The following is a 25718-nucleotide window of genomic DNA, read 5'->3' as shown; positions in this document are numbered from 1 at the left end:
GCAGCATTCGCGTGAAACTGAAAGCGCGAACCACTGCTTTTAACCAGGGCAAGGTGACCGGAAACATGACCGAATACACACAGTGTAGCTATTCTCTCCGCAAGGCTATCAAACAGGCTAAGTCCCAGTACAGAGACAAAATTGAATCGCAATTCAACAGCTCAGACACAAGAGGTATGTGGCAGGGTCTACAGTCTATCACGGATTACAAAAAGAAAACCAGCCCCGTCGCGGACCAGGATGTCTTGCTCCCAGACAGGCTAAATACCTTTTTTGCCCGCTTTGAGGACAATACAGTGCCACTGACACGGCCCGCTACCAAAACCTGCGGGCTCTCCTTCACTGCAGCCGAGGTGAGTAAAACATTTAAACGTGTTAACCCTCGCAAGGCTGCAGGCCCAGACGGCATTCCCAGCCGCGTCCTCAGAGCATGCGCAGACCAGCTGGCTGGTGTGTTTACGGACATATTCAATCAATCCTTATCCCAGTCTGCTGTTCCCACATGCTTCAAGAGGGCCACCATTGTTCCTGTTCCCAAGAAAGCTAAGGTAACTGAGCTAAACGACTACCGCCCCGTAGCACTCACTTCCGTCATCATGAAGTGCTTTGAGAGACTAGTCAAGGACCATATCACCTCCACCCTACCGGACACCCTAGACCCACTCCAATTCGCTTACCGACCCAATAGGTCCACAGACGACGCAATCGCAACCACACTGCACACTGCCCTAACCCATCTGGACAAGAGGAATACCTATGTGAGAATGCTGTTCATCGACTACAGCTCAGCATTTAACACCATAGTACCCTCCAAACTCGTCATCAAGCTCGAGACCCTGGGTCTCGACCCCGCCCTGTGCAACTGGGTCCTGGACTTCCTGACGGGCCGCCCCCAGGGGGTGAGGGTAGGTAACAACATCTCCACCCCGCTGATCCTCAACACTGGGGCCCCACAAGGGTGCGTTCTGAGCCCTCTCCTGTACTCCCTGTTCACCCACGACTGCGTGGCCATGCACGCCTCCAACTCAATCATCAAGTTTGCGGACGACACTACAGTGGTAGGCTTGATTACCAACAACGACGAGACGGCCTACAGGGAGGAGGTGAGGGCCCTCGGAGTGTGGTGTCAGGAAAATAACCTCACACTCAACGTCAACAAAACAAAGGAGATGATTGTGGACTTCAGGAAACAGCAGAGGGAGCACCCCCCTATCCACATCGACGGGTCAGTAGTGGAGAAGGTGGAAAGTTTTAAGTTCCTCGGTGTACACATCACGGACAAACTGAATTGGTCCACCCACACAGACAGCGTTGTGAAGAAGGCGCAGCAGCGCCTCTTCAACCTCAGGAGGCTGAAGAAATTCGGCTTGTCACCAAAAGCACTCACAAACTTCTACAGATGCACAATCGAGAGCATCCTGTCGGGCTGTATCACCGCCTGGTACGGCAACTGCTCCGCACACAACCGTAAGGCTCTCCAGAGGGTAGTGAGGTCGGCAGAACGCATCACCCGGGGCAAACTACCTGCCCTCCAGGACACCTACACCACCCGATGTCACAGGAAGGCCATAAAGATCATCAAGGACAACAACCACCCAAGCCACTGCCTGTTCACCCCGCTATCATCCAGAAGGCGAGGTCAGTACAGGTGCATCCAAGCAGGGACCGAGAGACTGAAAAACAGCTTCTATCTCAAGGCCATCAGACTGTTAAACAGCCACCACTAACATTTAGCGGCCGCTGCCAACATACTGACTCAACTCCAGCCACTTTAAAAATGGGAATTGATGGAAATTATGTAAAAATGTACCACCAGCCACTTTAAACAATGCCACCTAATATAATGTTTACATACCCTACATTACACATCTGTTATGTATATGTATATACTGTACTCTATATCATCTACTGCATCTTGCCATCTTATGTAATACATGGACCACTAGCCACTTTAAAGTATGCCACTTTATGTTTACATACCCTACAGTACTCATCTCATAGGTATATACCGTACTCTATACCATGTACTGCACCATTGCCTATGGCGTTCTGTACCATCACTCATTCATATATCTCTATGTACATATTCTTTATCCCTTTAAACTTGCGTGTATAAGGTAGTAGTTGCGGAATTGTTAGGTTAGATTACTTGTTGTTATTACTGCATTGTCGGAACTAGAAGCACAAGCATTTCGCTACACTCGCATTAACATCTGCTAACCATGTGTATGTGACTAATAAAATTTGATTTGATTTGATTTGATGACCGCTGACGTCACCTGCTAAGGAAATGACCTTGATAACAGCATTTTCTTGAGTTAAATTATGCTACAAAACATGTTTTTAAGCAATATCTTAATATAGTTTTTGAACACTATAATTTGTTTACAAGCCTGATACTTTTAGTTGATGGTTGACACAGCTTTTTTTGGCCATTAGCCAATCAGGCGTTTCTTAACGAATGCATCCAACTGGTATTTACAACTTCACAACTGGTAAATTCCACTTGGAGCTCAAGGATGATAGACGAGTTTCCCACTAGTTATTACAGTTGGAGGGCTGTTCAAATATATTTTTCCCAGTCATATGTGGTAGTGATGCGCGGGATGACTCTTATATCCTCGGAACCGACTGGTTTAGGGTCATTAAATATTGTGTGGCTGAAGGCTGGGTGGATGGCGGGCGTGTTGAATAAAGAGAAACAATACCTTAAAATTATCCATGAACGTATAATTCTTGTGAAATTTATATATGCTACATTAAGGTTTTAATTTCATTATTTTAGACTATCTGGTATTAATGCATAAAACTAAGCTTTAGGGCTTATGGGCGCAAAATAGTCTACACAGCCAATCGCCAAATCATGCTTATGGGAACTGGCAGAAAAAGTTAATGTCAATCCACGGAGGCAAAAAGGTCATTGTCGAAGTTTAATTCAATAAGATAAAAGATGCTGAAGGAGAATTGAAAATAAAGAGAAGGGAGGGCCATAAAAGTATATATTTGGTGAAGTTGTAACAGGATGATAGCAGTGCCAGCTATGTTACGTGTCATGATTGTGAGGCGCTATACATATTCGACAGTCACAAGACAGGACTTCAAATTGGCCTATGTCATGTCAAGGGAACTGTAGCCTACTGTTTTGATGGGTTAAATGGAAACTGAAATCTGAACACTGACTGTAGGTCTATTACCTCACATAGCCTTAATAATAACTCCTGCAGAATTAAGCTCTTCTTGCAGTAAAATTAAAGGCCTACACCAAATGTAGGCTAAATTTGGACTTGGGATAAGGAGTGGAGAAATATGATTGACTTATTTCTGCATCTTGAGAGAATGCAATGCTCAGTTAGACACCATATGTAGAGGTGCTGTCTTCATCATAAAAATAACCTATAAAAGCAGATAGAATTTCAACCACATAAAATATGCATCAAAGCCAAACTGAGATCTTATCAGAAACACATTGGGTCTACAGCTTCCCGGTCAAACTGATGTCAATTTGGACATTTTGCACAGAAAACTTTCTCGTTTATTTTTTTGTTTTATTGTATTTTCGCCCCAGTCCCAAAACGTCTTTGCTCCACGAAAGATGACAGATAAATCTTGACCGATGTCAACTATATTGAAGCATTCAATCTATCATTATATTACGTTATTCTGTTGAGCAAGGGTTTATTTAGTCTTCAAGGGCAACATTTAATGACATAAGAGAAGCTAGCAAAATGTATCTAATTATAGACATGTTTACAAACAAATAGCCTCCCAAAATGTTGGAAATGATAAGCAGATAAATATCTAAAACAAGGCAAAAAAAAGAATCCTACACCCCCTGTCAAAAAATCTTTCTGCCTTCATTGACTGTAGCCTATAGCGCATTTTCTATATTTACTGGTTAAGGTTCGGTGCGGGCCTCAGATTTTCATTTTATCACATATAGTCAGACAGTTGTGGATGGGTTATTAGCAAATACAGGCGGGTACAGGTGAACAAACAGCTGACATGCGCACCCCTAATATGTGGTAAACACAGAGAATGATAGAGATATCATCTTTACACAGTGCATTTGGAAAGTATTCAGACCTTCACCTTTTCCACATTTTTTTAGGTTACAGCCTTATTCTACAATGCATTAAATCGTTTTGTCCCCTCATCAATCCACACACAATACCCATAATGACAAAGCAAAAACAGTTAAAAAAAAAAATGTTTGCAAATTATTAAAAAAAAATGATATTATATTTACATGAGTATTCAGACCTTTGGCAGCGATTACAGTCTTGAGTCTTCTTGGGTATGACGCTATAAGCTTGGCACACCTGTATTTGCGGAGTTTCTCCCATTCTTCTCTGTAGATCCTCTCAAGCTCTGTCAGGTTGGATGGGAAGTGTCGCTGCACAGGTATTTTCAGGTCTCTCCAGAGATGTTCAATCGGTCTGGGTCTGGGCTCTGGCTGGGCCACTCAAGGACATTGAGAGACTTGTCCCGATCCACTCCTGCATTGTCTTGGCTGTGTGCTTAGGGTTGTTGTCCTATTGGAAGATGAACCTTCACCCCCAGTCTGAGGTCCTGAGCGCTCTGGGGCAGGTTGTCATCAAGGATCTCTGTACTTTGGGCAATTCATCTTTCCCCCGATCCTGACTAGGAGGGGACTGAGCTAGTCGATCCTGACTAGTTTACTAGTTTACAAGGCTCTGCCGCTGAAAAACATTCACACACTATGATGCTGCCACCACCATGCTTCAACGTAGAGATGGTACCAGGTTTCCTCCAGACCTGATGCTTGGCATTCAGGCCAAAGAGTTCAATCTTGGTTTCATCAAATCAAATCGTATTTGTCACAAATGACAGAATACAACATAGGATTTGTCGTGCCCTGTTCATGACTGTCTTGGTTAGACCATGACCATAATAGTTTGTTGGTGATCTGGACACCAAGGAACTTGAAGCTCTCAACCTGCTCCACTACAGCCCCGTTGATGAGAATGGGGGCATGCTCAGTCCTCCTTTTCCTGTAGTCCACAATCATCTCCTTTGTCTTGATCACGTGGAGGGATAGGTTGTTGTCCTGGCACCACAGGTCTCAGGTCTCTGACCTCTTCCATATAGGCTGTCTCATCGTTGTCGGTGATCAGGCCTACCACTGTTGTGTCATCTGCAAACTTGATGATGGTGTTGGAGTCGTGCCTGGCCATGCAGTCATGAGTGAACAGGGAGTACGGGATGGGACTGAGCACACACCCCTGAGGGGCCCCCATGTTGAGGATCAGCGTGGTGGATGTGTTGTTACCTACCCTTACCACCTGGGCGCGGACCGTTAGGAAGTCCAGGATCCAGTTGCAGAGGGAGGTGTTTAGTCCCAGGGTCCATAGCTTAGTGATTAGCTTTGAGGGCACTATGGTGTTGAACGCTGAGCTGTAGTCAATGAACAGCATTCTCACATACAGTTGAAGTCGAAGTTTACATACACTTAGGTTGGAGTCAATTAAACTAATTTTTCAACCACTGCACAAATTTCTTGTTAACAAATTATAGTTTTGGCAAGTCGGTTAGGACATCTAATTTATGCATGACACAAGTAATGTTTCCAACAATTATTTACAGACAGATTATTTCACTTATAATTGACCATATCACAAATCCAGTGGGTCAGAAGTTTACATACACTAAGTTGACTGTGCCTTTAAACAGATTGGAAAATTCCAGAACATGATGTCATGGCTTTAGAAGCTTCTGATAGGCTAATTGACATCATTTGAGTCAATTGGAGGTGTACCTGTGGATGTATTACAAGGCCTACCTTCAAACGCAGTGCCTCTTTGCTTGACATCATGGGAAAATCAAAAGAAATCAGCCAAGACCTCAGAAAAAAAATTGTAGACCTCCACAAGTCTGGTTCATCATTGGGAGCAATTTTCAAATGTCTGAAGGTACCATGTTCATCTGTACAAACAATAGTACGCAAGTATAAACACCATGGGACCACGCAGCCGTCATACCGCTCAGCAAGGAGACGCATTCTGTCTCCTAGAAATGAACGTGCTTTGGTGCGAAAAGTGCAAATCAATCCCAGAACAACAGCAAAGGACCTTGTGAAGATGCTGGAGGAAACAGGTACAAAAGTATCTATAGCCACAGTAAAACGAGTCCTATATCGACATAACCTGAAAGGCCGCTCAGCAAGGAAGAAGCCACTGCTCCAAAACCGCCATAAAAAAGCCAGACTACGGTTTGCAGCTGCACATGGGGACAAAGATTGTACTTTTTGGAGAAATGTCCTCTCATCTGATGAATCAAAAATAGAACTGTTTGGCCATAATGACCATCGTTATGTTTGGAGGAAAAAGGGGGAGGCTTGCAAGCCGAAGAACACTATCCCAACCGTGAAGCACGGGGCTGGCAGCATCATGTTGTGGGGGTGCTTTGCTGCAGGAGGGACTGGTGCACTTCACAAAATAGATGGCATCATGAGGATGGAAAATTATGTGGATATATTGAAGCAACATCTCAAGACATCAGTCAAGAAGTTAAAGCTTGGTCGCAAATAGGTCATCCAAATAGACAATGACCCCAAACATACTTCCAAAGTTTTGGAAAAATGGCTTAAGGACAACAAAGTCAAGGTATTGAAGTGGCCATCACAAAGACCTGACCTCAATCCTATAGAAAATTTGTGGGCAGAACTGAAAAAGCGTGTGCGAGCAAGGAGGCCTACTAAACCTGACTCAGTTACACAGGCTCTGTCAGGAGAAAAGGGCCAAAATTCACCCAACTCATTGTGGGAAGCTTGTGGAAGGCTGCCCGAAACATTTGACTAAAGTTAAACAATTTGAAGGCAATGCTACCAAATACTAATTGAGTGTATGTAAACTTCTGACTCACTGGGAATGTGATGAAAGAAATAAAAGCTGAAATAAATCATTCTCTCTACTATCATGCTGACATCTCACATTCTTAAAATAAAGTGGTGATCCTAACTGACCTAAGACAGGGAATTTTTACTAGGATTAAATGTCAGGAATCGTGGAAAGACTAAGTTTAAATGTATTTGGCTAAGGTGTATGTAAACTTCCGACTTCAACTGTAGGTGTTCCTTATGTCCAGCTGGCAAAGGGCATTGTTGAGTGTAAGAGATTGCATCATCTTTGGATCTGCTGGGACGATATGCAAATCTAGGTGGGTCTAGGGTTTCTGGGATAGTGGTGTGGATGTGAGCCATGACCAGCCTTTCAAAGCATTTCATGGCTACAGATGTGAGTGCTATGAGTCGGTAGTCATTTAGGCAGGTTACCTTAGTGTTCTTGGGCACCTAAAGACTCTCAGACCATGAGAAACAAGATTCTATGGTCCGATGAAACCAATATGTGTTATTTCATAGTTTTGATGTCTTCACTATTATTCTACAATGTAGAAAATAGTGAAAATAAAGACAAACCCTGGAATGAGTAGGTGTGTCCAAACCTTTGACTGGTACTGTATGTATACTAGGGATTCCTGTTAAATGTAAATTCGCCATTGCAGTAGTTGAATGGAGGGATTTCAGTGCCAACAGAAATTGTATTGGAATTCCATCATTTGTATTCCTATTATAAGACATTGAATTTGAGTTCAATATTTTTGAATTTGTAATTGAATCATTGAATTCATAAATTTAACTTTTATATCATGATTTGAAACTGAATTAAATGGAAATATAATTTCTATGTAATACTATTTAATATATAATATTAATATATAATACACTGCTCAAAAAAATAAAGGGAACACTTAAACAACACAATGTAACTCCAAGTCAATCACACTTCTGTGAAATCAAACTGTCCACTTAGGAAGCAACACTGATTGACAATAAATGTCACATGCTGTTGTGAAAATGGAATAGACAAAAGGTGGAAATTATAGGCAATTAGCAAGACACCCCCAATAAAGGAGTGGTTCTGCAGGTGGTGACCACAGACCACTTCTCAGTTCCTATGCTTCCTGGCTGATGTTTTGGTCACTTTTGAATGCTGGCGGTGCTTTCAGTCTAGTGGTAGCATGAGACGGAGTCTACAACCCACACAAGTGGCTCAGGTAGTGCAGCTCATCCAGGATGGCACATCAATGCGAGCTGTGGCAAGAAGGTTTGCTGTGTCTGTCAGCGTAGTGTCCAGAGCATGGAGGCGCTACCAGGAGACAGGCCAGTACATCAGGAGATGTGGAGGAGGCCGTAGGAGGGCAACAACCCAGCAGCAGGTGTCACGATCGTGTGGTGGATTGACGGACCAAAATGCAGCTTTTGGAAAATATGCCATCTTCTTTTATTAAACACGAACGAAGATGAACACGACACAAAAACACTTTACAAACTAACAAAATAACAAAACGACCGTGAAGCTACAAACGTTGTGCACAAACATACAGGCTACTAACGTTCTTACATAGACAATTACCCACAATTAATGAGAGCCTATGGCTACCCTAAATAAGGCTCCCAATCAGAGACAACCGACATCAGCTGTCTCTAATTGGGAACTCATTCAGGTAACCATAGACTCTTCTAGATCACTCACCAACATAGACAACGCTAGAACTCTACACTAAACACAAAACCATATCTTACACCCCATAACCCCTTTACCAAATAAACACCCAACACCAACAAAACATAAACATTACCCATGTCACACCCTGACCTAACTAAAATAATAAAGAAAACAAAGAATAATAAGGCCAGGGCGTGACATAACCCCCCCCTTGAGGCGCGAACTCCGGGCGCACCATACACAGTCTAGGGGAGGGTCTGGGTGGGCTCCCCTCCACGGTGGCGGCTCCGGCTCTGGTCGTAGTCCCCACGTCACCACAGTACCTAACCACCTCCTAGGCTTCCTCCAAACGACTCCCCTCCACATTAACTCCATTGCATTAAGGGGAAGTTCCGGACTAAGGGACAGCTCCGGACTAAGGACCAGTACCAGGGTAAGGGGCAGTACCAGGGTCAGGGGCAGTACCAGGGTAAGGGGCAGCACCAGGGTAAGGGGCAGCACCAGGGTAAGGGGCAGCACCAGGGGAAGGAGCAGCTCCAGGGTAGGGGGCAGCTCCGGACTGAGGAATGGCAGCTCCGGACTGAGGGACTGCAGCTCCGGACTGAGGGACTGCAGCTCCGGACTGAGGGACTGCAGCTCCGGACTGAGGGACGGCCCATGGCTGGCTGACAGATCTGGCTGCTCATGGCTGGCTAACGGATCTGGCTGCTCATGGCTGGCTAACTGATCTGGCTGCTCATGGCTGGCTGACGGATCTGGCTGCTCATGGCTAGCTGACGGATCTGGCTGCTCATGGCTAGCTGACGGATCTGGCTGCTCATGGCTAGCTGACGGATCTGGCTGCTCATGGCTAGCTGACGGATCTGGCTGCTCATGGCTAGCTGACGGATCTGGCTGCTCATGGCTAGCTGACGGATCTGGCTGCTCATGGCTAGCTGACGGATCTGGCTGCTCATGGCTAGCTGACGGATCTGGCTGCTCATGGCTAGCTGACGGATCTGGCTGCTCATGGCTAGCTGACGGATCTGGCTGCTCATGGCTAGCTGACGGATCTGGCTGCTCATGGCTGGCTGACTGATCTGGCTGCTCCTGTCTGGTTGGCGGCTCTGGCAGATCCTGTCTGGTTGGCGGCTCTGGCAGATCCTGTCTGGTTGGCGGCTCTGGCAGATCCTGTCTGACGGACGGCTCTAGCGGCTCCTGTCTGGCTGGCGGCTCTAGCGGCTCCTGTCTGGCGGACTGCTCAGTGGGCTCATGGCAGACGGGCGGCTTTGCAGGCTCATGGCAGACGGGCGGCTTTGCAGGCTCATTGCAGACGGATGGCTCAGATGGCGCTGGGGAGACGGATGGCTCAGATGGCGCTGGGGAGACGGATGGCTCAGATGGCGCTTGGCAGACGGGCAGTTCAGTCATTGCAGTGCAGACGGCAGACTCCTGCCGGCTGAGGCGCACTGTAGGCCTGGTGCGTGGTGCCGGGACTGGTGGCACCGGGCTGGAGACACGCATCTCAGGGCTAGTGCGGGGAGCAGCAACAGGACGCACAGGACTCTGGGGACACACAGGAGGCTTGGTGCGTGGTTTAGACACTGGTGGTAAAGGGCTGGAGACACGCACCATATAGCTAGTGCGTGGAGGAGGCACTGGTGGTACTGGATTGGGGCGGGGAGGTGGCGCCGGAAATACCGGACCGTGCAGGCGTACTGGCTCCCTTGAACGCCGAGCCTGCCCAACCTTACCTGGTTCTATGCTCCCCGTCGCCTGACCAGTGCGGGGAGGTGGAATAACCCGCACCGGCCTATGTAGGCGAACCGGGGACACCATGCGTAAGGCTGGTGCCATGTACGCCGGCCCGAGGAGACGCACTGGTGACCAGATGCGTTGGGCCGGCTTCATGACATATGGCTCAACGCTCAGTCTAGCCCGGCCGATACGTGGAGCTGCAATGTACCGAACCGGGCTATGCACGCGTACAGGAGACACCGTGCGCTCTACTGCGTAACACGGTGTCTGCCCGTACTCCCGCTCTCCACGGTAAGTACAGGGAGTAGGCGCAGGTTTCCTACCTGACTTCGCCACACTCCCTTTAAGGCCCCCCCCAAGAAATTTTTGGGTTGTACTCACGGGTCTCCAGCCTTGTCTCCGTGCTGCCTCCTCATATCGCCTCCTCTCGGCTTTCGCTGCCTCCAGCTCTTCACGAGGGAGGCGATATTCTCCAGGTTGATCCCACGGCCCCTTACCATCCAGTATCTCCTCCCATGTCCAGAAATCCTTTGGTGGTAGGTCCTGTTGCCGCCTTCCATGCCGCTTGGTCCTATGGTGGGTAATTCTGTCACGATCGTGTGGTGGATTGACGGACCAAAATGCAGCTTTTGGAAAATATGCCATCTTCTTTTATTAAACACGAACGAAGATGAACACGACACAAAAACACTTTACAAACTAACAAAATAACAAAACGACCGTGAAGCTACAAACGTTGTGCACAAACATACAGGCTACTAACGTTCTTACATAGACAATTACCCACAATTAATGAGAGCCTATGGCTACCCTAAATAAGGCTCCCAATCAGAGACAACCGACATCAGCTGTCTCTAATTGGGAACTCATTCAGGTAACCATAGACTCTTCTAGATCACTCACCAACATAGACAACGCTAGAACTCTACACTAAACACAAAACCATATCTTACACCCCATAACCCCTTTACCAAATAAACACCCAACACCAACAAAACATAAACATTACCCATGTCACACCCTGACCTAACTAAAATAATAAAGAAAACAAAGAATAATAAGGCCAGGGCGTGACAGCAGGACCGCTACCTCTGCCTTTGTGCAAGGAGAAGCACTGCCAGAGCCCTGCAAAATGACCTCCAGCAGGCCACAAATGTGCATGTGTCTGCTCAAACAGTCAGAAACAGACTCCATGAGGGTGGTATGAGGGCCCGACGTCCACAGGTGGGGGTTGTGCTTACAGCTCAACACCGTGCAGGACGTTTGGCATTTGCCAGAGAACACCAAGATTGTCAAATTCGCCACTGGCGCCCTGTGCTCTTCACAGATGAAAGCAGGTTCACACGCACATATGACAGACGTGACAGAGTCTGGAGACGCCGTGGAGAACGTTCTGCTGCCTGCAACATCCTCCAGCATGACCGGTTTGGCGGTGGGTCAGTCATGGTGTGGGGTGGCATTTCTTTGGGGGGCCGCACAGCCCTCCATGTGCTCGCCAGAGGTTGCCTGACTGCCATTAGGCACCGAAATGAGATCCTCAGACCCCTTGTGAGACCATATGCTGGTGCGGTTGGCCCTGGGTTCCTCCTAATGCAAGACAATGCTAGACCTCATGTGGATGGAGTGTGTCAGCAGTTCCTGCAAAAGGAAGGCATTGATGCTATGGACTGGCCCGCCCGTTCCCCAGACCTGAATCCAATTGAGCACATCTGGGACATCATGTCTCGCTCCATCCACCAACGCCACGTTGCACCACAGACTGTCCAGGAGTTGGCGGATGCTTTAGTCCAGGTCTGGGAGGAGATCCCTCAGGAGACCATCCGCCACCTCATCAGGAGCATGCCCAGGCGTTGTAGGGAGGTCATACAGGCACGTGGAGGCCACACACACTACTGAGCCTCATTTTGACTTGTTTTAAGGACATTACATCAAAGTTGGATCAGCCTGTAGTGTGGTTTTCCACTTTAATTTTGAGTGTGACTCCAAATCCAGACCTCCATGGGTTGATAAATTTGATTTCCATTGATAATTTTTGTGTGATTTTGTTGTCAGCACATTCAACTATGTAAAGAAAAAAGTATTTAATAAGAATATTTCATTCATTCAGATCTAGGATGTGTTATTTTAGTGTTCCCTTTATTATTTTAGCAGTGTATAAATAGCATTCATTTTATGTATATCAAGTTTACAAACTATAATTTCAAGTTGACTAAAGTTCCATAGATTCAACTTCTCAAATATATTCAGATTCAGTTTTCAAATTCAGTTCTTTAAATTCAAAACCAAAGACAACATCCTGATACTTTGCCAGCCAGGAAAGGTAGAGGAGAACAGATAGAATCAAACGCTCTCTGTGGTGAACAGAAGACAATGTGGGAAGCCAATGCAGGCTATTTCATGAACTTTCTTCATGAACCGTTTTGGCTGTGAGCGATTATAACCCAATTCTCGAAAGCTAAGACTCTCTGGGACATGTACTTTCTGTTCCCCTCTATGATTCTCAAAGGCCGCACAGGACAAGTTAGAATCGAGTGTGACAAAACAAACATTTTGGCCGCCATAAGATTAAATTTACACCAGATGGTGCAACCTACCTATGTATTTTGTCTAGTGGCATGCGCGGTTAAGTTTTGGCCACGAGAGAAAAATGTGGGGGGGTGTTTATCTTACAGTAACGTAATAGTATATGCTATTATATTCAGTTTTGTAGAATACTATCATTATGTGATATTGCAGACATTGACTCAGCTTTGATCTAACGTTATTAAACAAGCATCATTCGCCAGAGTAGCCTGTTCTCTTAGAGTAGACCAGAGACTGCTTAAAGTACTGCATACAAATAACATGATCAGCACATGCAACGAAGCTTTGGGATCTTTACTGCAGAGAAAAATACGTCACAGAAAATTCGGATCCGCAAACACTTCGTTGTTCATTTTCAGTCACTGGTCCTATTTTGACAAAATAAATTGTTTCCGCCCGGTTTCGAACCGGGGACCTTTCGCGTGTGAGGCGAACGTGATAACCACTACACTACGGAAACTGAAGTCAGCAGGTAGACAAATAATTTAAAGATCTCAACAAATTCTTTGACAGCATGCATATCATATATTTGAAGAATCTGTTACTCTCTTTATGTTGTATATTTATATAAGTATACTAGGGATTCTTGTTAAATGTAAATTACTTTGAGAAAATCAAACAATTCGCTTCGCCATTGTAGTATTTGAATGGAGTTATTTCAGTGCCAAAATTCTTTGAATTCCATCCCATTTTAATTTGCATTATAAGACATTGCATTTGAGTTCAATAATTGAATCACAATTTATGGGTCAATGACCCGCCCGTGCACGGTTTTCGGCGTGGTACCTTCGGAAGGCAGGGACAGGTATTAGAATCCGGCTCTCGAAGGACCAAATTTTAAAGATAATTATGTTCTCAATGTTCATAAACCCAATTCAATTAACTACTCAGTCTGCGACCCAGAATTTGTAAGATACTGGTTGAAATGAAACAGATGGAGGCCCAGCTACGATAGTCAGAAAGTTTATTTACGAGAGCGCTAGTTAGTTGTACAAAACCATTCATTTTATACTGGCTTCTTACACACATACTTTCACACACAAACAGACTCCTTACGCACATACTTACACACACAAACATTAGGTATCCTACGCACACACTGTCCCACTACCCAGCCGACAAAGATTAGGGACCGTGAGAAGCACTCCCTGTCCTTTCCCAAATCTCTCAGTGGCCCCTAGCCAAGGTCGGCACCGAATCTTGCTCAGACAGTCTGTGTTTAAGACACTTTAGAGACATATTGTTATATTGTTTTACCCTAATTCTGACTAAAACTACACACATCATTTATTATAATTTTACTGACTAACACTACACACATCATTAATTATCATTTTATGATTCAGATCAATTTCACTGTCCTTTATATGGTTTCAGGGTGGAATATTCTAATCATTCATTAAAACATATACATTCCATCCGCATGAAGTGACTATGCATAGATAATAAACAGCGAGTAGCAGCAGTGACAAAACAAAGGGGGGTGTCAATGTAAATAGTCCAGTGGCCATTTGATTAATTGTTAAACAGTCTTATGGCTTGGGGGTAGAAGCTGTTCAGGAGCCTTTTGGTCCTAAACTTGGTGCTCCGGTACCGCTTGCAGTGCGGTAGCAGAGAAAACAGTTTGACTTGGGTGACTGGAGTCTGACAATTTTTTGGGCTTTCCTCTGACACCGCCTAGTATATAGGTCCTGGATGGCAGGAAGCTTGGCCTCAGTGATGTACTGGGCTGTACGCACTACCCTCTGTAGCACCTTACGGTCAGATGCCGAGCAGTTGCCATACCAGGCGGTGATGCAACTGGTCAGGATGGTCTCGATGGTGCAGCTGTAGAACTTCTTGAGGATCTGGGGACCCATGCCAAATCTTTTTGGTCTCCTGAGGGGGAAAAGGTGTTGTCGTGCCCTCTTCATGACTGTCTTGGTTTGTTTAGACCATGATAGTTTGTTGGTGATGTGGACACCAAGGAACTTGAAACTCTCGACCCGCTCCACTACAGCTCCATCAATGTTAATGCGGGCCTGTCCGGCCCGCCTTTTCCTGTAGTCCACGATCAGCTCCTTTGTCTTGCTCACATTGTGGGAGAGGTTGTTGGCCTGGCAAAACACTGCCAAGTCTCAGAGCCAGTGTAGTAGGATTCAATCTTAATCCTGTATTGATGCTTTGCTTGTTTGATGGCTCGTCTGAGGGCATAGCGGGATTTCTTATAAGCGCCCGGATTAGTGTCCCGCTCCAAGAAAGCAGCAGCTCTAGCCTTTAGCTCGATGCAGATGTTGCCTGTAATCCATGGCTTCCGGTTGGGATGTGTACATACGGTCACTGTGGGGATGATGTCGTCGATGAACTTATTGAAGAAGCCGATGACTGAGGTGATGTACTCAATGACATTGGATGAATCCCGGAACATATTCCAGTCTGTGCTAGCAAACAGTCCTGTAGCGTAACATCTGCGTCATCTGACCACTTCTGTATTGAGCGAGTCACTGGTACTTCCTGCTTTAGTTTTTGCTTGTAAACAGGAATCAGGAGGATATAATTATGGTCAGATTCGCCAAATGGAGGGCGGGGAGAGCTTTGTATGCCTCTCTGTGTGTGGAGTAAAGGTGGTCTAGAGGATAGATGGCAGCATTCGCACAAAACTTAAAGCGCGAACCACCACATTTGACCATGGCAAGGGAATATGGCAGAATACAAACAGTGCAGTTATTCCCTCCACGAGGCAAGCAAACAGCCAGTATAGAAACAAAGTGGAGTTTAAATTCAACGGATCAGACACGAGACGTATGCGGCAGGGTCTAAAGACAATCACGGACTACAAAAGGAAATCCCCCAAGTGTTTAAGGTAGGAAACAAATACAATTAAAAAAAAATAAAAAACGCCTTTAACTCAATCATCAAGTTTGCAAATGACACAACAGTAGTAGGCTTGATTACCAACAATGACGAGACCGCCTACAGGGAGGTGAGGGCTCTGGGAGTGTAGTGTTAGGACAATAACATCTCACTCAAAGTCAAAAAAAAAGGAGAAGATCGTGGACTTCAGGAAACAGCAGAGGGAGCCACCCCCCTATACACATTGACGGGACCGCAGTAGAGAAGGTAGAAAGCTTCAAGTTCCTCAGCGTACACATCACTGACAAACTGAAATAGTCCACGCACACAGACAGTGTGGTTAAGACGCAACAGCGCCTCTTCAACCTCAGGAGGCTGAAGAAATTTGGCTTGGCACCTAAAACCCTCAAACTTTTACAGATGCACAATTGAGAGCATCCTGTCGGGCTGTATCACCACCTGGTACAGCAACTGCACCACCCACAATCGCAGGGCTCTCCAGAAGGTGGTGCGGTCTGCCCAGCGCATTATCGGGGGCAAGTTACCTGCCCTCCAGGACACCTACACCACCCGATATCACAGGAAGGCCAAAAAGATAATCAAGGACAACAACCACCCGAGCCACTGCCTGCTCACCCCGCTATCATCCAGAAGGCGAGGTCAGTACAGGTGCATCAAAGCTGGGACCGAGAGACTGAAAAACAGCTTCTAACAAGACCAGCAGACTGGTAAATAGCCATTGCTAGCACATTAGAGGCTGCTGTCTATATACATTTACTAGACATTACAGGCCACTTTAATAAAGCAACACTAGTCACTTTTTTTTTTTTGAAAACTCTGTTTATTAAGTTTTACACACACAGACAAGACAAAGCAATATAAATAATATACTCAACTAGAAAAAATACAAATAATACATATAAAAAAAATAACTTTAAAGATACCATACTTTAGACAAGTTAAACACACCAGGCAGAAGGCTACAAAAGGTTAAAGGGCAATCTATAGTATAGGGACAGAGCAAACACCTCACCATTGTTCCTGTAAACAGTCAAGGGATGGGGTGGAGAAATGCAACCACACAGACAGTCAAGGCCACAGACCAACGATCCACTGGACCAAAAATAAAAAGTTTACAATGCTTTAAAATAAAAAATGAATAATAATAATTTTATGTAGGCGTGAACAGAATTAAAAAATAAAAATAACTGGGAAAAACAAGCTCACACCTTAGTCTCTGCCCGGGCAAGATGAACAAGGCATCCGCAGGTCACAATCAATAAGCACATCAACCTTAATGCCCCCCACCCCCACCCCAGAAAAAAACACAGAGAAATGCTCATCCAACCTCTAAGTCACAGGGGGGTCAAATACAGACTTATTTTGGTTTTAATAGGAATGCCATCAGAGGATGGACTGTTTAAAGTAAGACCGGAATGGAGCCCAAGCCTCATTAAACAGTTTGGGGTTCCCACGTGAATTTAATTACATTTTTTCTAGTTTCAGAGAGCACAACACATCTCTCACCCAATATTTATAAGATGGGGGAGCTGCCATCTTCCAGTTCTGTAGTATTAGCCGTCTAGCTAAAAGAGTTGTATAAGCAACAGTGTCCGACTGGATTCTTGACAGGGGGGTACCTATGGGCAGTACTCCAAAAAGGGCTGTAAGGGGAGAGGGATCTATAACAGTGTTATATATATCAGAGAAACATTTAAATATTAATTCCCAGAAACCTGACAGTTTATGACAGCCCCAGAACATATGCAACAGTGTGGCTGGTTCAATTTTACATCTGACACAGGTAGGATCAAAATCAGAGAATATTCTTCCAAGTCTGGCCCCAGACCAGTGGATACGGTGAACCACCTTGAATTGAATGAGGCTGTGTCTAGTGCTAAAAGAGGACGAATGCACCCTGCGCAGCACAGATTCCCAGGTGTCTTCCCCAAGTTCCTCCCCCAAATCCTTTTCCCATCGAGTCTTTAAAGGCACCAAAGAAGGGTTCTGTAAGTCATGAATGATTGCATATACATCTGAAATTGCGCCCCTAGGAAGCTTGTTCAGCTCCAGAATGCTCTCTATAGCTGTATTCGCAGGCCTATGGGGAAATTCAGGTGTGTTAGCTCTGACAAAGTTCCTAGTCTGGAGATAGCGGAAAAAGTGGGATTGGGGGAGGTTGAACCTTTCCTGTAGCTGAGCAAAAGAGGCAAATGTATCATCAAAGAATAATTGGGCTAGTGAGGAGAGGCCTAGTGAGTGCCAGATGCCAAAAGCCCCATCATTCAAAGATGGAGGAAATAAAATGTTCTGATTGATTGGGCCTGATAGAGAAAAGCCTCGGAGGCCAAAGGCTAAACGGAACTGATTCCAAATTTTAAGAGACTGCTTTACAATTGGGTTGACACACCTTTTGCCTGGGGACACTGGGAGAGACGAGCACAACACAGAAGAAAGTGCAGCAGGTTTACACGATTCAGACTCCATCTGGACCCAGATTGGTCTAGGGCCAGTAGGATCAGTCTGCAGCCAGTACAGAAGGGCTCTGAAATTTGCAGCCCAATAGTATGTCTGAAAATTTGGTAGAGCTAAACCCCCCAATGACTTAGGCTTCTGTAAATGTTTTCTACCAATCCGTGGTACCTTGCCATCCCAAATAAAATGCATGAATGTTTGATCCAGTGAAATAAAAAAAGATTTTGGAATAAAAATGGGTAAACATTGAAATAAATATAGAAATTTGGGCAACACACTCATTTTAATGACATTAATCCTTCCGATAAGAGAAAGAGGTAGCGCATTCCAAAAAGTAAAAGATTGTTTCAAACTGCTAGAGCAACCAAGTTTTCCTGAAACAGATTTGAATATTTCCTTGTCACTTTAACTCCCAAGTAGGTGAATTGATCCCGGACAATCCTGAACTGAGAACTTGTAAAAGAGCACTTTAAAGCAGCCTTGTTTACAGGAAAAAGCTCACTCTTGCCTAGATTCAGCTTGTACCCTGAGATTGATCCAAACCTTTTAAGAACAGATAAGGCGCGTGGCAACTTCGTGTCGGAGGTAAAACAAATGGAAGCATCATTACAAATGTTTGAGAGAGTTGTTGTTCAACAGTCTGATGTTCTAAAGTTGTTCAGGGGATGTAACACATACAAAAGCCCAGGCCCAGACAAAATAAGTGGGCATGTGTTAAAGCAATGTGCTGAACAACTGGCTGGTGTTTTTACAGACATTTTCCAATCCTCACTCAACCAGCAACACGTTCCAGTATTGTGGAAAAAATCAATAATTATACCAATTCCTTAAGTATCGAATCCCTCTGTGCTGAATGACTATCGCCCAGTCGCTTTGACATCCTTAGTTATGAAATGCCTTGAGAAAATTGTGAAAAGTCATATTCTCAGTGTCACCCAGAAGCTCCTCGACCCATTTCAGTTTGCCTATCAGACCAGCAGAGGAGTTGATGATGCCATTCTTACCCTCCTTAACATGGTCTATAGACATCTAGAAGGTGCCAAATCCCATGTCAGGGTTCTGTTTGTTGACTTTTCTTCTTCCTTCAACACAATCCAGCCCTACATTCTGGCACAGAGACTTAGATGGGGGGCTGGTTTTGTGGCTGTTGGACTTCCTGAGCCAACGCTCACAGCGAGTCAAAATAGGTCCCCATGTGTCGGATATACGCAATACCAACACAGGCTCTCCTCAGGGATGTGTTTTGTCCCCACTTCTGTACATCTTGTACACTAATAGCTGTACTAGTTCCCATACTGACAGACACCTCGTTAAGTTCGCTGATGACACTGCCTTGATCAGCCTGTTGCATGATGACGAGGAACATCATGGCCCGGTCCTAGATGACTTTGTAGAGTGGTGTGAGGAATCACACTTGGTCCTCAATACTAACAAGACCAAAGAGATGTGCATAGACATCAGGAAGTGTACAACACCTACCTCTGCAACATCTATCAGAGGCCAGAATATAGAAATTGTAGAGGAATATAAATATCTGGGTGTCTTTTTGGACAGTAAGCTTCAGTGGAGTAAATGTACAGACCAGATCTACAAAAAGAGCCAACAGAGACTGTACTTTCTAAAAAAGTTGGGTTCTTTTAATATAGACTGTACTATATTGACTCTGTTTTACAAATCCTTTATTGAGAGTATTTTAACTTTTTGTATTGTTTGTTGGTTTGGCAATGCCACTGTCAGTCAGAGAAACATGCTGAGAAGGATTATTACCACAGCAAGTAAGGTACTTGGAGTCAAACAGACAGGCCTGGATGAGATCTTTAAGGTCAGGGCCCTCCATAAGGCTCACAAAATCATTTTAGACCCAAGTCACCCCCTGTACCTGGACTTTGAATTACTCCCCTCTGGGCGCAGGTATAGGGCACCCCTCAGCAGGAAAAATAGAACGAGACAATCATTTGTGCCAGGTGTGATATCCCTCTTAAATAGCTCGGGCAAATGTTCCCATTGACCCCGTAAGGCCAGCAGGTTAGTCTTTTCTTCTTTCTTTTTTTAAATCTTAAATTTTACATTTTTTGTATTTAAATGTTTTTAACATTTTTTAATGTTTTAAATGTTTTATTTCTTATTTCTTACTATTATTAATTTTTATTTTTTTAATTTGTGCGTGACTGTTATTGAAAGTTGTATTGTCAATCTTGTTTTGTATTTAACGCCACTTTAAATGTGTACATGACACTGCAACAAAATTTCCCCATGGGGACAATAAAGTAAGTAAGTAAGTAAGTAAGTAAGTAAGTAATGAGGTATCAGGGTTAGAGATAAACAAAAGGAGGTCATCCGCATATAGCGAGACTTTCTGCTCTGAGCCCGTCCTGATAATTCCTTGAATGGCATCATTAGAGCGTAGTGCAATGGCGAGAGGTTCGATTGCCAAAGCAAACAACAAGGGGGAGAGTGGACAGCCCTGTCTGGATACGCGGTGCAAGGGAAAATAGTCAGAGGACAAGTTGTTAGTCCGTACCGAAGCCATGGGGGAAAAATAAAGAATCTTTATCCACGCAATGAATTTGGGGCCAAAGCCAAATCTATAAAGGGTAGCTGTTAGGTAATCCCACTCAATGCGGTCAAACGCTTTTTCTGCATCAAGTGAGACCACCACCTCTGGGTCCTCCGATCCTCCGGTCCTTCCATACGGATGGCTAAAAGCTTGGCTAGGATTTTGTAATCACAGTTTAAAAGCGAGATTGGGCGATAGGATCCACATTCCAGGGGGTCTTTGTTTTTCTTTAATAGTAAGGAAATTGAAGCCTGATAAAGACTAGGCGGTAGCTTTGAGGTATTAAGGCACTCTGCAAATAGTCGAGACAAGAATGGGCAAAGCAGACCAGAAAACGTCCTGTAAAATTCGGTTAGAAAACCATCCGGACCCGGTGATTTACCACTTTTCATTGCGGACACTGCTGTTGCAATCTCCTCAGGTGTAAATTCTTCTTCTAGACAGTCATGGGTGTCTGTATCAATTGAAGGCATATCCAGGCCATTAAAGAAGGAATCAATCAGCAAAGGGTCTTGAGGGGATTCAGAGGTGTATAGCGCAGAGTAAAATTGTTTGAATTGATCATTGATCTCTTTATGTATAACTGTGGTGGCACCAGACGGGGTCCTTATTTGTGGGATTAAACGTGAGGCCTCAGATTTACGGATCTGATGTGCAAGGAGTTTACTGGCCTTGTCGCCTTGTTCATACACTCTGTACCGAGCTCGCAAGAGTAACTGTTCAGCTTGCCTGGTAGAAACCTCATCAAATTCAGATTGGAGTAGTTGGCGCTCTTTATGCAGATCAGAGGAAGGAACCGTAGCATACTTCTCATCCAATGTGGCTATGGATTCGCTCAGGTCCCGAAGTCGCTGAGAGCGAACTCTGTTTTGGTTGGCTGTATAAGAAATAATTTGGCCACGTAGGTATGCTTTGAGAGACTCCCATATGGTAGAGCAGGACATACCTGGTGTTGAATTAGTTTCTAGGAATAAGGTGATTTCAGAAGAAATGAAATTGACAAACTCCTTATCTGAGAGTAAAATGGGGTTAAGAGGCCCTTGATAACACATAGGAGGTCGCTGGGGAAACTCTAGTTCAAGCACTAATGGTGAATGGTCAGAAATAACAATACTCTTGTAAGTACACTGCCGAAGGTTAGGCAGAAGTTTTTTGTCCAAAAAGAAGTAATCAATCCGGGAGTATGTTTGATGAACATGAGAATAAAAGGAATACTGTCTATCTGTAGGATGTAGGAAACGCCAGGCCTCAAACATGGCATATTTCTGAAGAAAGGCTTGAATAAGTAGGGCACATTTAGATGGGCCTGTAGTTGTTCAGGAGGACTTGTCAAGAACTGGGGACATTTTGCAGTTGAAATCCCCCCCTAAAATCAACAAATGAGAATCTAAATTGGGTATAGCAGACAAAAAGGAAGAAATGAAACTTGTGTCATCCCAATTGGGAGCATAAACACTAGCCAAAACAAGAGGGGTAGAAAACAGTTTACCGGTTACTATGACGTATCGTCCCTTAGGATCAGCGATAACCTCAGAAGCTACAAAGGGAGTGGCTTTATCAACCAAAATGGCAGCCCCTCTTGATTTACTATGAAAGTTAGAGTGGAACACTTGACCAACCCAGTCCCTACGCATCCTAAAGTGCTCACCAGTCCTCAAGTGAGTCTCTTGTAGAAATGCAACATTTGCATTCAAACCCTTTAAGTGTGTCAACACCCTCTTACGTTTCACTGGGTTATTAACCCCTTTGGTGTTCCACGAAATGTACTTGATCGCATTGTTTCGGCCCCTCTGGGCATTCCCGTTATACAACCCTGTCATTAGAGCATAGAATGGAAAAGCAATGAGCGCCCAAAAACCCCAGAATAACTTGTCTCAGAGTAATAATGTACGGTGGTAGATGTTTGGAAAAAGTACAGAAAAAAAAGACAGAATGACAACATTAGAACTGAACAATTCAACCCCTCCCCCCACCCCTCCCCCCATCCCAGACAATACCTCCCCAAACGAGGTACAAGCCTAAATAGAACATGTTCTCTTCGCACAGTATGTCTGTGAGAGTGCGGTCTTAAACCTAAACCCACAGTCCCGCTCTTTAAAGTCGCGTTTTGTTAGTGGATCAAACAGCAAAAAGAGATAATCATTTTTTAAATAAAAAAAATAAAAGTGAATCCCTTGTGCAGACGAAATTACAAAAGCACCACTTGTAGATGTATATAATTATATTCCCAGTCTTATAACAGGCATTTGAGAGAGAAAATAAAGAAAATAAATAAAATGTATAAAGGCTCTCAGCCGAAAACCTAATTTGAAGTAAGGAAATCGTAGTAAGACAATCAAAAATAATAATAATTATTATTATTATAATAGTTGTCTAGTTGAATGCTGAGACAGCTTACAACCAAGACCAAAAAACTACGTGTGCGCAACGTTGAACGCTTGCTGGGCATAAATGATGCTCAGAACTTTTAAAATTTAAGTGAAGACCCCAAAAAACGTGTCGCCTCGGGAAGCATTTACTGTTTACTGGGTCAATGCAAACGGATGCAGTAAGCAAATAACCAAGAATATTTTGAGTCACTGATACACTATGATAACAAACTGAATAGGTGAGCAAGACAGCCTAGAAAACACAGGAGTATAGTAAAACCTCAATACAATTAAATTAAAATGACTGAATGCTTGTAAGGCAAGCACACTAGATGATCAAAACATTAGATCACATCAAATAAGCCTGAATGGGTTCGCCAACTCCCCAACTATACAAAATTAGCATGTTGTAGCTAAACATAATTGTACCACAGGTGGGTTACTTACTATCCACAGTTCGCAAGCAACAGTTGCTGAACTATGAGCAAGTTCAAGACTTCTTGATGTGACGTTGAATGTGAGAGAGAGCCTCATCCGGAGATTCAAATGTATAGTCTTTACCATCATGAGATAGCCATAAACTGGCCGGGAATCGCAGTCCGTACTTCACACCTGGATATTCCCGAAGTAGTCGTTTGGCCTGTCCGAAAGCTGCGCGCTGCCTGGAAACAGTGGGGGAGTAGTCCTGGTAGATGGAGAAGCTCTGTCCTTGAAAGCTCAGAGTGGTATTGCGGGCTCGTCGGAGAATCTCCATCTTCTCATGGAAAAAGTGCACTCGAAGAATTATGTCACTGGGCCTCTCCCCATCCCGGGGCTTTGGGCGCAGCGACCGGTGGGCACGATCAATCAGGGGCTTTTCATCTAAGGCAAGAACATCCTTCAGCAGCCCAGAAACAAAATCCGTGGCGCGAGGCATTTCCGCTGACTCTGGGACTGATACAAGTCTCAGGTTATTGCAGCGAGAGAATCCCTCTAAACTTACACAGCTCTCCTTCACCTTTTTCAAATCCGCAGCTAGGCGTTTCACGTCAGCCTCCAGGGATGTAGTTAAGTCGGAGACATTTGTAGCGAAGGTCTCCAGTGCTGCAATCGTTGTAGTGTGGGACGCCATTGTTGTTTTGAGTGATGTGATTGCTGGCATCGTCTCGTTCCGCAGGATGGTTAGATCTGCTTTTAAAGTATCATTCGTAGCAACCACCTCCGTTTTCATTTCAACTATCTCAAAGCGTAGTAGTTTGATGGGCTCGAGAATGTTCGCTTCAGCACCGCCAGGCCAAGCCGCCCCCCCGGGTAAAGTATCAGTCCCCGGGCCGTCAGGCTCAGGGGAGGGCGGTGATGAGAGTGTGTCTTGTAGGCCGGGTTTTCTCAAAGTCATGCTTTTGGCCTTATGTTTCGTCGACATGCTGACATTTGGAAGTAAAGTAGTCTTGGTTTTTACGGGAAGGGATCACCAAAATACTATATGAAAATAAATACGGTTATGCTGCAAAATTCACATAAACTTTAAAAATACCACGGGAGCAAACGGAAAACACGTCAGTCGCACATGGCGTCCCTCCAATCCCCCCAACACTAGTCACTTTAATAATGTTTTTATATCTTGCATTACTCATCTCATATGTACAGTTGTAGTCGGAAGTTTACATACACCTTACACCTTAAATACATTTAAACTCAGTTTCACGATTCCTGACATTTAATCCTAGTAAATATTCCCTGTTTTAGGTCAGTTAGGATCACCACTTTATTTTAAGAATGTGAAATGTTAGAATAATAGTATAGAGAATGATTTATTTCAGCTTTTATTTCTTTCATCACATTCCCAGTGGGTCAGAAGTTTACATACACTCAATTAGTATTTGGTAGCATTGCCTTTAAATTGTTTAACTTCTTATGGCTGCAGGGGCAGTATTGAGTAGCTTGGATGAAAGGTGCCCAGAGGTGCCCATAGTAAACTGCCTGCTCCTCAGTCCCAGTTGCTAATATATGCATATTATTAGTCATATTGGATAGAAAACACTCTGAAGTTTCTAAAACTGTTTGAATGATGTCTGTGAGTATAACAGAACTCATATGGCAGGCAAAAATTGGGAGAAAAAAATCCAGACTGAGAAAAAATCCAAACAAGAAGTGGGAATTCTGAGGGTGGTCGATTTTCAACCAAGACCCTATTGAATTCACAGTGAGATATGGATGAGTTTGCACTTCCTACGGCTTCCACTAGATGTCAACAGTCTGTAGAACCTTGTCTGATGCCTCTACTGTGAAGGGGTTAGGGCTATTTGCCCCCATGTGCAGTTGCAAACCGTAGTCTGCTTTTTTATGGCGGTTTTGGAGCAGTGGCTTCTTCCATGCTGAGAAGCCTTTCATGTTATGTTGATATAGGACTCGTTTTACTGTGGCTATAGATACTTTTGTACCTGTTTCCTTCAGCATCTTCACAAGGTCCTTTGCTGTTGTTCTGGGATTGATTTGCACTTTTTGCACCAAAGTACGTTCATCTCTAGGAGACAGAACGCGTCTCCTACCTGAGCGGTATGATGGCTGCGTGGTCCCATGGTGTTTATACTTGCATACTATTGTTTGTACAGATGAACGTGGTACCTTCAGGCGTTTGTAAATTGCTCCCAAGGATGAACC

The 25718-nt window shown here is 44.5% G+C and overlaps 1 non-coding gene across 1 annotated transcript; it reads right to left on the bottom strand.

The window, feature by feature from the left end:
• Nucleotides 1–13232: 13232 nt before the first annotated feature.
• Nucleotides 13233–13305, bottom strand: trnav-cac (transfer RNA valine (anticodon CAC)). Its single transcript has one exon. It is a non-coding gene; the product is annotated as a tRNA-Val (tRNA).
• Nucleotides 13306–25718: the final 12413 nt, after the last annotated feature.

Source organism: Salvelinus fontinalis, chromosome 5, assembly GCF_029448725.1.
Source record: "Salvelinus fontinalis isolate EN_2023a chromosome 5, ASM2944872v1, whole genome shotgun sequence".
NCBI lineage: Eukaryota > Metazoa > Chordata > Actinopteri > Salmoniformes > Salmonidae > Salvelinus > Salvelinus fontinalis.
This window is presented reverse-complemented; position numbering and strand designations above follow the sequence as displayed.